Below are 13871 nucleotides of genomic sequence, written 5' to 3' on the forward strand. Positions count from 1 at the left end.
TTACTAGTTATAACTAGTAATGGCGCACTGTGTCTGGATGCGCCATTAGTATGTTTGGACAGGCGCACTAGTTCAAAAAAAAATTGATACTAATGGCGCACCCTGGGCCAGGTGCGCCATTAGTAGTTTCAACTCTAATGGTGTATCAGAAGGTGGTGCGCCATTAGTATATACTAATGGCGCACCACTTGTCTGGTGCGCCATTAGTGTCAATCTCATCTATAGCCCTTTTTCTAGTAGTGCTCCCTCCGTCCGGTAATACTTGTCCTAGAAATTGATATATCTAGACTTATTTTAGTTATAGATACATACAATTTATCCATTATTAGAACAAATATTTCCCGCCAGCTGGAGAGAGAGTACATAATCTAAATGGCCGCCCATGAATCCCTTTGTCTTCCTCATGTCCAGGAGACACTTGCGGGGTCGGCGAAGGTCCTCGAAAGAAAGAAAGCAGCAAACAAACCATTGACTGCGCAGTCGTCGCCTTGGCGGTGGCCTTCATGGGACCCAAGTGGCGGCGGCCTCCCGTGTTCTACTTCTCCTCGATGATGGCGGCGGACACGGAGAAGCTGGCCACCGACTCGTCGCTCTCCATGCACCCGGCTTCTGTCTCTGCCTGCATGGCGCTGCCGCACGCACGGGAGGCACGGCCGTAGGCACGGGAGGCGCGCCCATAGACACGGGAGGCGTGGCCACCGCAGACACTGGTGGTGCGGTACAACACGGAAGCAACGACGCCCGTACGGGCGTGCTCGCCAGCATGCCCGCGTGAAGGAACTCGCCACTCCTCATCAAGCTGAACTGGAGCGGCGAGTTGCTGAACCACACGCCTGCTTGGGGCGGCAATTGGCTCCGTCAGGCCAAGCGAGGTTGGTTTAGCACCAAGCGGCCTCACCCGTATCCGGAGGGCTCGACAGGCCACCCAGCTGAGTAATATGCCGGAGAACGGATCCTCTAAAGCCATCGAAAGAGTGGAGAAAATGGTGAAGGAGGAGATGGGGGAGCGGCGGAGGGGTGCGATTCTTGCCCGCTATCTATCTGCCCTAGTGTAAATAGAGGGCAGACGGTAGGAGCTTGGCCGGCATATGGCCACGTTTAAACTGAGGGCGGACGGGAGGAGCTCGGCCGGTGTTGCGTTTAATTCCAGCCCGTTCATGAACGGAATGTGGCCGGAGTAGGTTTCTCGGTTTGCATGTGGGTTTAACGGAGGGGTTTGATGGAGGCGAGGAGCCATGTTCAGCCGGGCGTGCAGCGGGCGGCGCAGTACTATTCGATTTCACAGTGGGCAGCGCAGTTTCTAATATGGCTTTAATGCAAACAAGGGAGGGAGTAGAGGTTACCGAAATGTTGAACGGCCAATGCATCTTCCTACAATTAATGCATGGGGGAAGTAATGGGGGAGGACCGGGAAAAAAGGTTGCACGATGTGAATGCAACGCAGTTTTCCCTCATATAAAGGCGCCCCTCCATTTCAATGCATCTACCACATCGTACGCACCTAAGCATTTGCCTAAGCACCTACACTAAGCGCAAAAGAGCTCACTCCAGACCCATGGCGGCGATGCGCGCGAGCGGCCAGCGGCTGTGCCAGATGGTCCACGATGCCGGCCTGTGGCATGGCGCCGAGGATCGTCTCCAGACGGTGTTGGAGACCGGCTGGTGGATGGCCATCGTCAATGCCAACTATGACTCTTAGTTGGACCAGATGATCGTTGCCACACCAACAAGTTCATCGTCCTCAAGAAGCTTGCGGACGACATCGCCGTACTCCTCCAGCCTGCGCGCCCGGGCACCTCATTGCCTGTCACCCTAATCGGCCTCCATGGCCGGAACCTCTTTCAAGCACTGGTGGCCCTGCGACTACCCGCCGACGCCACGAAGAATGTCCACCTGGGGGTCGCGCTTGCCGCGAGGCGCCTCGCCCTGCAAGAATTCGTCGACCTACACATCCACGTGTACCAGCAAATTGTGTACATAGGTATATATAAGGCCAGTGAGGTCGCTACGATGTTGGCCGTCCTCAACCGGCTGGAAGCCTTGGATGCCTTTGCTGAGAAGCACCTCGACCTCGCCACAAAAGCCGCCGCTCCTTTAGCCGTCGGTTGGTGGCCCGGCGCACTAAGTTGAGGAGGAGGGGGTCGTACCTTGATGGATGCATATTTCTTCTTGCCTTCTGTAACCACCACTACGATCGCATCATCATGGCCTTAATTCTTATTGTGTTGTTGCATTCTCATTCCAGTCAATACCGACATGTTTGATCTCTTTGCTTAATTATATGCATCACTGTAACTAGTACTCCATTCATCAATTTATAAGTTGTGCTTACCTTTTCCATCAACTTCGTGCAACACGCGGGCATCTTGCTAGAAACACTAGAACATGTCGGACCGCGTGTAACCAAACCGATGAGGCCTGCTGCTATGATGTATGAGAAGAGAAGGTTACTTTTATTTTCTTGTTCGATCGTGGTCCTTTCCTCCCTACGACGCAAATCGCTCCCAATGCGGCGGCCGCCAGGGAACAAATGCGACTCAAGCGAGGCCGCAAGCAGTTCCAGCGGCTTGCGGCGGCTACAAATCTATGACGTGCATGCTGATTGCAGAAGCGAGTCTTCAAGACGTTCAGACGGCCTGTCGGGAACAAGATCGCTGGTGAGGTCGCTTGCTTGTTGCTCCGGATATAGTGCTCCGGCTCTGCAACTTCTTCTCACTTCTGATCTGATCGCTCCAGGACTCCTTTTGTTCTTCTGCCACAAAGCTCCTTCCACCCATTACATGTCTATATCAGGAAGTCGATCACACCAGTTCACCAATCAGCCATATTTGCTTCACCGGCGGGATCTCCTAGGTATACTATTAATAACTAATTCATTAACCATTGTCACTACATGTATGTTGGCAATTAGATTATTTTAGCTCAATAGAATTGTAATTGCTGTCTTTTAGCACTGCCGGATATTATATCATCTCGAAAGTATCCATTTGGTAATGAGCAAGAAAAAGGAAAAGAGACTTGTAGATGAGTTAATATAATTACAGAGAGGAATTATGGATAAAAAAATTCAAGAGTAGCACGGGGACTTCAATGAGTTGGCGGTAATTCCCGTGGATGAACCAACTAATGATGTTAAGTATCAAGTAAGTGTTTATGATACTATTTGTTGTTTGAATCAACATTAGGATGTTTCGTAGAAATTATTTTTAGTGCATTAAATATTACATTCTAAATAGTACGTTCTAAATTGATGTGTATTATAATACTATATACTACATACATTTTTTTGAGCGGTTACTACATACATGCATATATTGGGTGGGAGGTCCACTTAGCAATCACAACCTTTGATATTGATATATGCGAACATATATATGAGGGGTGATGAGGACCTCCATATTAGTTTTCGGCCTGGGCCCGAGGGCCTACATATTAGTTTTCGCTCCGGGCCCCCGAAATCTCAGGACCGACCCTGACTACATACGAAGCAAAATGAGTGAATCTACACGTCAAAATATGTCTATATAATCCGTATGTGATAGTCCATTTGAAATCTCTAAAAAGACAAATATTTAGGAACAGAGGGAGTAATATATTAGGAGTATATCAAAACAAGAGTGATTTCTTTTAATTTTGTGAACAAGTACTAATATTCTACTACTTTGGATCTGTCGCAACGCACGGGCACATTGCTACTAAAAGGAAAAGGCTTGCCGCGTTCGCGTCACACCCCCACACACCCGGGAAGCAGGAGTACTCTACGGCCCGTCCGGCACGACACATAGCTTAGGGAAGGCGTGTTGCCTAGCATTTTCACTTTCATGTGGGACCGCCATTGAGAAAAACGACTATTGGCAAACCGCACCCTGCCTGCCGCCGGGTTGGAAAACGGAAACGAGGGGAAGATCTAGGTGTAGCACGGAAGCCCAGAAATTTTGTGTCAGATGGGGCTCGTTGATAGAGTAGGAGCATTCCGTACTACTCTACTCCTACTACTACCAAGTTTGTACTATACAACTAGTACTACCACTATACAACTAGTAGGTACATGCACGACACAACATCGTAGGAAAAAAATAGGAAGATCTTGTTTTGGGTGATTTATCTTTTTTCCAGTCAACGTAGTATGAATAATATGATGTGGGGGGCACCCATGAAGCTTATGTGGCTTGGTTGCATGGCTACGAAAGGTTAGAGAAAAATAAATAGATAATGTGTTTAGAGTGCATTCCACTAAATAGATATACTTTGGATCCATTGCAACGGGCCGGCACATCTATATCTATACCCCATATATAGTGTGTGAATGACTTGGAAAGTTGGTCGTTGGATGAAGCCAATCCGAGGGTACAAAGATGGCAAATCCGAGCACTACTGGTCGTTGGATATCATCTACATTCCACCAGATTCTGCCACATGTAGAATCTAGAAGACTCCAAGGTTGAACTTAATTCATGACTAACTTTCCCACAACTAAGCTTAGGAAAAGTGTGTTTGCCACAAAAAATGTGGCTAACAAAATGGCCACCACAAGTGTGGCAAGATTTGACAATAAGTTGAGTCTATGACATGTGGGCCATGTAGCTAGAAAAGTGTGTCAAGCCACAAGTGTAGCAATGAACCAAACACATGCCTAAGAATTGTGGCACGCCTAAGCTTAGGCCTGGCAACCTTAGGCTGCAAACCAAACATCTATACCCCTATATAGTGTGTGAATAACTTTGAAAGTTGGTCATTGGATGAAACCAATCCGACGGTACAAAGATGGCAAATCCGAGCACTACTGGCCATTGGATATCATCTACATTCCACCAGATTTTGCCACATGTAGCATCTAGAAGACTCCACATGTGGAAACATAATGCACAAACCACCAGAATCTCATGCGTGCAATGCACGTGTACCTTACTAGTAGTTGGTAGTAGTAAGAAACAAATTCCGGGTTTGGCACGAGCTCGTACTGCGGGAGCACCACAAGGCCTGCCGCAGGAGTTACATTTCCCTATCGGGGCCTACGGGACCGAACATCAGTGGCTTAGTGCCCGGCCTATGAGTCAATGACATACGGACCTTAAATGCGGCTGGCCGACATATCATTCTCATGGTGGTGGCGTGGTTCACAACTCACTCGTTCGAGGTGAACTAGTTGGTGGTGGCGTGGCCATGGCGAGGGTGCCACAGCTGGGCATTGGGGCGTTACGAGGCATAGATGGCCACACCGGTGGGTACTACCTATAGTACAGAAGTACTCCAGCTGAGGATTGATGTCCGGGACAAAATGTGTCACAGCCGTTGGATGAAAATTCGATGGTGCGGAAGTACGGATCGGAGCACAGCAGCGGAGCAGGCAAACTGTGTCCAATCGGGTGTGGCTGTGATAGAAAGTTGATGGTCACCGCAGTTCAGCTGGCCCGCATGTCATGCACACAAAGGCAGAGGAGCAGTGGGGCCGAGAGGGATGAGGCGCACGTCGGGGGGATGAGGATCCCCTGACGTGACAATCCTATCATTCTGTCATTGACATGTGGGACCCCCAAGCATGGGTCCCACCTGTCAGCGAAGGAAAGGCAGGGTAATGCAGTGATAGCCACGTCAGAGGATCCATGTCCACATCGGAGGACGTCGTGCCGTGGGTTGGAGCGACGTCATGGGAATCGCGTGTGGGTCTGGCAGTGGTAGAAAACAAGAAACGTGATGGTCGCCGTGGTTCAACTTCCATGGACAAGATGTTATGTTTGCTGACACATGTATATCAAAACTAGAGTGTTTATATTTCAAGCACGTGAACAAGTATTATTCTACTACTTTGGATCCACTGCAACGCATGGGCCAGCACATTGGTAGTAGTAGTGTCTATCTCTATCTCTAGAGGCCTTCCCTTGTTCATCCTTTTCTCTCACAAGATAAACTACTCATACAAATGCATCTTGATGTTCCGCGGAACGCACGAGGATGTTTCCTTGGGGGGTCTCTCCAGCACGGCGTGGCCGTAGTTGCAAGTTGACGCCCCTTGAGATGCCGACGTTGAGGGGCACTCGAATTTCCTCCGATGAGCAGGTAAGATGAGTTTGATCATGTAGTAAATGCATTCTAAAGACTACTTCCGTGTCCATTTCCTAATTCTCCCCATGCCCACTGTTTCACAGGTTAGGCTCGGTGCGAGTGGAGATTGGCTTGCATATGTACGGGAGGGTACCAACATCAATTTGCACAACATTTACAACGGTGACACCATTCTCGTAGAACCTTTGTCCAACATTGGGATCAGCCATGCAAGGGCCACCGCATGAATTGGTACGATGGAACCACGGTGAGATTGAATAAGATAGCATGAACCTTGCACATGGCTGTCAAAGGTGGACCATGTTGTCTGCGGCCGATTTGTTGCCATACGAGTACGAAGATGTTGTGCTCCTTTCTAACCGCGTCTTCACGGTGACAAACCAGGGGACTTGTTTCGTATGGGACACATCCTACAATATACTCCGTCTCTCCCAGTTTATTTTTTTGAATATTTTCATTTATAAGTTTCAAATTCAAATTTAGAGCTCCCCATCACATGTTGAGATTACAATGTCCATTAAATCGTTGTGTGCATGTATAGTAAAGAAAAAAATCTCGAGTTTGCCACGAGTTCGTGCAGCGGTAGCACCAGCCTGGCGCAGGAGTTACATTTCCCTCCCAGGGCCCTCGGGACTGAGCTTCAGCGCCTTACTACACCTGCCTTTGAGTCAATATCACGTGGACCCGATAGGTTGCTGGTCCACATGTAATGCTCCCGAAGGCAGAGGGGCAGTGGGGCCAAGAGGGGTGAGCTGCAGGTCGGGGGGCGTGTGGTGTCATGGGTTCGAGGGGCATCATGGGAATCGCATGTGGCTATGGTAGAAACTTGATGCTCGCCGCATTTAAGGTGGCCCACATGTCATGCACACAAAGGCAGAGGGGCGGTGCGGCCGAGAGGGGGAGGCGCACGTCGGGGGACGTGGTGCCGTGGGTTGGAGTGGTGTCGTGGGAATCTCAAGTGGCAGTGGATGAAACGTGATGGTCGCCGTAGTTGAACTTCCATGGACAATCTATCATGTCTACGGACACATGCATTCCATACCGATCAGTGGAAGGAGTACTAGAGAAAGCTAGGAGGATAAATAGTTCCTTATAGTCAAGCGGACCCACGCTACTACTTGTTCCAAAGACATGCACACCATCGAAACAGTCTATCTATATCGATATACACTGAGAGGGAATAATTTTTTTACAAGAGAGGAAATAGTCCATCCATGCATAATGCCCTGCTGCTGGTGTAACCTTTTCTTCTTCTTCTTCTTCTTCTTCTTCTTTTTCTTCTTCTTCTTGTTCTCGTTTTCTGTGGGAGACGGCTTCGCAACAAGCTCTTTGGACCTTGCAGCTATCTCAAAACTCACACGGGCATCGAGGGCAGCATATTTTATCCGCTCGTATGTCAAGGGATAATTCTCCCATCCAGACGACCTTAATGCCATCGTCTCGTCACCCTTCTGAAGATTTGTACCGAGCACAAAATTTTCTACGTCGAATAGGGATGGTGTCTCTTTAGCACAATCTTCGACAGGAATTTTGATTCTAGTTTGTAGGTTAGCGATGCTTTTCAAATCAAGGTTGTACGGCTCCAGCTTTTGTTTGTCCCCTTCGATGGCTGCCCCACAGAACTATATGTCCTCCCGAGATAAGAAATTGTGAAGCTCACCTGGTATGGAGGGCGCCTATATGATGTGGTACACTAAAACATCATCTTCAAGGCACAGCTGAAGGACGGCGGCACATTGGATCTTCCTAGTGGCACACTCCGTGTACTCTGTGTCGAGATCGATAACCCTCGTCTATACCTTTTCAAGGGAGTTGGATACATTGTTGATCCACTTCCGAACAACCCTTGGGTGGACGGTGACGGTGGCAACTATGCTCAACGAGCCTTCGACGAGCACATGTTGGATGCTAAAAACATGCATCTCGATCTCTTTCGCCATTTGGAACCGCTGGAATGGAGGGCTATGGTTTGGAGAATTAGGATTAGATGGCTAGTCTAACTGAAGTAGTAGATGATTATTTAAAGAGGTTAAAACAATGTGAACATAGTGGGGTTTGGATGCAAATGAAGATGAAGGGGAGGTGAAGAAGCCGAGGAAAATCGGTTCCCGATGGAGAAGTAAATGGGAGAAGTGGCGTGCAGGCAGTTGATTAGACGGCTAGGTAGAGTAAACGAAAAGGCTATGCGGGTAGACTGAGGAGTCGTACCTGTTCGTGTACGTGCCCATCCTTCCTGATAGGTGGGACCTATGCAAACAGATAAAAAATGTGTTGTAGCTAGTTCAGATGGATATTGGCGCGTGCGTGGGAGACACACCATTCTCTGGTTAAGGAATACACGGTTATCGTCAACAAAAAAGAAAAGGCCCATCTTCGTGCTTCCGCATGCTCGAGAATTTGGTTCTGCTCACAATATAGATGATACCTTGAGGATGAAGTGAACAGGCATGGTAGCACAGGAGACCTATTTCCGCTATACATTACTGGAGTACTCATGTTCCTACTAGTAGTAGTAGTACAACTGTGGTACACTTGATGGTCACTTGATACTATTCATCTGGTCCTCACAGTGAAGTGGCAACACCTTGCGCCTGACACTAGTCCAGGCGACGTGTTCGGGTTACCAAAGTCAGCCTCACCCTATGCACTATGCAGTCTGTCACCACCGTTGTACCGCACATTAGCATGCCTCGCCTCGTCTCCCTCTCCCCTCCCATAGCACCACTCCATCTCCATCTCCATCTCCTTCTCCATCTCACTGTGCCCCCGTGTACCGTCGCCTCGCTCGCCTCCCCTAGTACCACTATTCCCTCGCTAGCCACTCCAGCACTGACATCCTTCTCCCACGTAAATCAAACCCCTAAAAAAACCACCTTCCAAACTCCACCATGGCCGAACGCGAACCGCGCAGCATCCATATGAGCCGTGATTGGAGCAATCTCCCCAGTGAAATCCTCGACCTCTGTTGTTCGTGTATGGATATGTTGAGCGCCCTGCGGCTGGCTGCATACTCGAGGGACATGCACACGGCCATCATCGAAGCAAGGCCTAAGCTTTTCAAGAGACCCTGCTTGCTGCTATCTGGTCTTGCGAGATTGGCTCACCATGATACGGAGGCGTATACATGATGCCCCTCGACATCAATCCGGTCTCCATTAGCTGAAACTTCTTTGCAGGTATGTAGTGGGTTGCCATACATCATTTCCCTCGACTTCAATCCAATCACCATACACTGAAACTTCTTGCCAGGTATGTACTGGGTCGGCATGAACTCCCACTGGATGGCTTCCTTCACATAAGATGGTAAAAAGTTGGTGCTCATGAACTTCCAGACCTCCCATGAGATTATCCTTCCTCTGTTGGATTATATAGAGTTTTACCATCGCGGTCCAACTCATCTAGATTACCACGTCAGTTGGACGGACATTGTTTTGCAAAAGATTGTAATATGCCAAGTGCCCACATGACATGCGAATTAAGCAGACTTCAAGCTAATTGCCTTGTTCGACCACAGACTCGCCTATCTTTATGCTAGTGTCGTCTTTAGCTAGAGACAACTCAGCTTGTAGTGGATCATCAAAGCTGATACACACTTCTGTGATGCTATTGAACACAATGGCATCATCTACGCGATCGACAAAGTAGATGGCACCACGTATTGCTGGGACAGCGTGTGTAAGTTGTTTCCGTCTCATGTTAATGATTACACCATGACACTGTTTGAACTTTTTGTGATGATTGGCATATCCCTGTTTGAGCAGAATTTGAGTAGAACTACGGCAATGTATTAGAGACGCCGTAAATCGGCTATATTTGGAAAGAGTTAATTCATGCGATTGTGACCATGTCATTACAGCCAATTTGTACCCCTGAATAATCAAATGGTTAGGAATATATGGATATTCTCCTTATTTTATAATAATCTATATACTACTACTAAATATGAGTGTGTATATCAATGGCCATGTTAGTTTCCTCATTTTCATGATGTAGAAACATGCACCACACTGTTGGTTTCATCTAACCATACATTAGGGAAGTAAATGTGCATATGGAGAACTCTATATTTGGAAGTAGTGAAATCCTGTAATGCTTACCATGTGTACATACCTATATTCGCCCTTCAGCAATCAATGGCTAGAATAATATCCTCACAAAAAATTTGCCCACAGAACACGAGTATATAACAATGCATGGTCTGTTAGTTACCTTGAAGAATTTGTTTGTGAGGACAGAACATGATTACATAACATGCATGACATGGTAGTTTCCTGTGAAGAATCGATTGCGAGATAACATGAGTATAACCATGCATGGCACTTCTATATTTTTGAACCCAGTATACATTTCCCTATATTTTCCTCTCAGTTCCAATAGGGACATATCAATGTTGTTTCTTGCATTATCCTACTCATACTCTGAACAATGTTGATCTTACATTAACAATGCCTGTCCTTTTTGATATGATGCAGTGTCCCTACAGTTACTGCCCTTTGTAATCACACCACCTTTGCCAAAAACAGGGAAGCACAACTGGTTCCTCGCTCGATCAGACGACGACAAAAGACTGATGATCATTCTGACACATGAGCCGGAAAATTTATATTGCAAAAACCCCACTGCATACAAGCACCGTGAAATAAGTGAGTATCCGGACAGTGGTTGTTTGCATGTATGAGCAGGATACCGGCTTGTTGGGGCCTTCGGGGTTTCTTAGTTGGAGGCGGGTAAACATCCTTGGTTCACACTCTCTGTTTCTCAGACTCAATTATCTGATTAACCAGGAGATCGCCGTTGGCAAGGACCTTGATGGCAGAGAGGCGCTGTTTGCTATGGAAAATTGTGTCTACACGGCGAGCCCTAGGAGTTCGGGAGCAAACTTCCCTGATTGTCAATGATACAGCCTGCAGCCAAAAGAAGGTGAGAATGAAAAAGCCATCCGGATTAACTTTGATCCTTGGATGTCTCAATTATGACACGCAGTGAAGTGGTTCAAGCCTTCAGGTTGATAGGTAATTAGGTTGTTGCGCCAAAAGAGTGGAGTACTGGTGTCTCCGGATCACTGGTCGCTGAAGCGGGGATGCAAATTATGATGGTGTTGGATCATCTCTTCGAATGACTTTGTTGTCTTTGCTACTTGTTTGGATGGGTAGTTCTTTCTTTTGTTATGCATATTCCTTGTCATTTGGTCATCCGCATCTATGTCACTCTTACTATGTAATAGTTGCCTCTGTTTAGAATGTCATTCTCATCTATATCACGAGAGTCTGAGCGCTGCAGATGTGTGCGTTTTGGTGGTGTCACAAGACTTCTTATGGACTATCATGTCTTGCTGTTTATGTCAGTAGTAGTCACTAGTCAGTGTTTGAATGTTGTATATATCGTTGTTTCGAACTATTTATTGTCTCGAACTACTGGTGGGCTAAATGAGGGCATCACCATTCTCCAGTGTTCAGAGTATATCTCCTTTTTCAAGTTATATAATTTGAGCTCAGTGTCTTTTTGATGATGTGCACTTGTTTGGGCCAGTGAGGTGTCGTTGAATATGGGCCGAGTAGCAACGCAATGCCAAACAGGTCAATTATGACTCTCAGGTCGGGCTCTCAAAAGATCCTCAAAAAAGAAAAGGTCGAGCTCTCCAAAAAATAAAGAATAAGGACTCTTAGGCCGACATGTGGGCGCCACTGGTGTTTTCGTGCGCTTGCGCGCTGAGAGCATATTGGCATGTGTTCGAAATTCATGCTACCTTTTCATCCCCAATCTCCCGCCCCTCCCCCACCTCTGGAATCTCGATTCCTACTCCAGTTCCCCCAAATCCCCCTCCTGTACTCCCTGTACTCAAGCGCACTATCATGTCACCGGTCAACGCGGATCTCCGAGCCGGAGATCCTGAGGTCCGTCCTGCCTTCGGTCGCTGCGTGTTTTCGCTCAACAATGGCATGGCAACACTTGACGACCAGTTTGCCGGTAAAGTGCTGATGGTAACCATCAACAGTGACCCGCCTACCGTCTCGTCGTACGACCTTGTCAAAGCTCTTGGCATTGCGTACGGCATCCAAATAAGTGACTTGCTCATCGAAGTCTGTCCGCCACCGGCTGATTTCTTCGTCAGGTTCCGGACAACTTTCAACTGCAGTCGAGTGTTCGAATCTTCTCGGCGTTTGTTCTGCGATGGCGCGCTAGTGAGCTTTGATCGGTGGCACCCAGGATGGGGCTCGGTGCCCTTTCAGCTTGAGTTTTTAACAAATCTTACCTTCCACGGCATGCCTTGACGTGCTTAGAACAGTGAGTCTATGAATGAGCTTATCAACGACCTTGGAGGTGAGCTCGTAAGTATGTTTGTTCCTCCAGACAGCTGGGCTCTAACGGTTATGGCATGGATGAAGAAGCCGTCCACCATACCGAAGGTGATTGGTGTTGAGATACTGGTGCAGGAATCGGAGTTGTACTATTCGTCGCCACCAAGGCCGTCGCGGACCATGTTAGGTATGTACCTGTATCGAGTGTTCGTGCATGTCAAAGAAGTGGTCAATCCATCAATCGAAGTCCTCCGGCCGCCGCTGGTGCTAGGGTCCTTTGACGACGTCCATTACAGGAGTCAACATTAGACTTTCCTTGTGTTGCTCGGAGTGATGGATGGCACAGGGCCTACTCCATCGCGCGGCGGAGGCCACTGCTTCTTTGGGAGAAGAGGCAGGGTTGGCTGCCTGGATGTGCTCTAATTTGAGGTAACAACTGAATCATGTTAGATACTAGTTAAACCCAAGCTATGTGTGTGAAGTATTGATGTGCCAGTACATTTGATTGTGACCTGTTCTAATTTTGTACCTGAACTTTTTTTAGAAAGGGATCTATGTCAACTTCATATGCTAGCAGAACTTATTGTGTTGTATGTTTGTTTTCTTTGCACAGCATTCAAGATATTTCCCTGTCATTGATAAAGATGATGAACCGTTATGTACGAGTCCGTTGGTTTCAACATAGCCCTACCCATAGCGATCCACTGCTTCCATCCTGTTTGTGTCGCCTGCGTGAAATTTTTGTATGCAAGTTTAGTGTGCTATGATGTTCTATATGATTGTGTCAACTATATAAGTTTTTACTGAGCGTCAGCAATGCATATGGCTGAAAGATGTATTTACCAGCATCGACCGATGGGTCTCTCTCTCTCACACACACACACATACACACACACAGAGAGAGAGAGAGAGACGCACACACGTACAAGTGGCACCCATTGAATTATTTTTTTGCTCGTGACAGCTTTTAATTAGGTTCCACTGTAGTCTAACTTTTTTCTTAAGTTATTAATTGAGCTCAGTGACTTCAAAAAGTTGTACAGAAGTCTTGTTTGGGCCTTTCCGGCGTCGCTGAATGTGGTATGAGTAGCCATGTTAGGTTGTACTATACTACACAGGCCTTTTTTTCAACATCAGCAATGCAACTGGGCCGACAGTTGTACACAATATCCGGGTCAACTTTATTCTCCGCCCTGCTGGGCTGCAAACTTTCCTTGGAGGTATGCATTAGGCTTAACAAGAAAATGGACTTTAAGGCCTCCTTTGGTTCATAGGATAGGAATGTTATAGGAATAGGAAAATCATAGGAAATGAGATGACATGCATCTCAATTCCTATAGAGAAAGAGATGTCATTTGACGCATAGGATAGGATTTTTTCCATTGAGTCTTAGCTAATGTTTTTTTTCCTCCAAAATGTGAAGGATTGATTCCTATCCTACATAGGAATAGGAATCCATTCCTACAAACCAAAGAGCTTCAAAGGAAATTTTCCTTTACAAATCCTATC

At 47.2% G+C, this 13871-nt stretch overlaps 1 pseudogene; it reads right to left on the reverse strand.

Annotated features, from left to right (window-relative positions):
* The window catches only part of LOC123067281 (oxysterol-binding protein-related protein 1A-like), a 109719-nt pseudogene that overhangs the window by 81171 nt on the left and 14677 nt on the right, over window positions 1–13871 (reverse strand).

This window comes from Triticum aestivum, chromosome 3B (assembly GCF_018294505.1).
Source record: "Triticum aestivum cultivar Chinese Spring chromosome 3B, IWGSC CS RefSeq v2.1, whole genome shotgun sequence".
NCBI lineage: Eukaryota > Viridiplantae > Streptophyta > Magnoliopsida > Poales > Poaceae > Triticum > Triticum aestivum.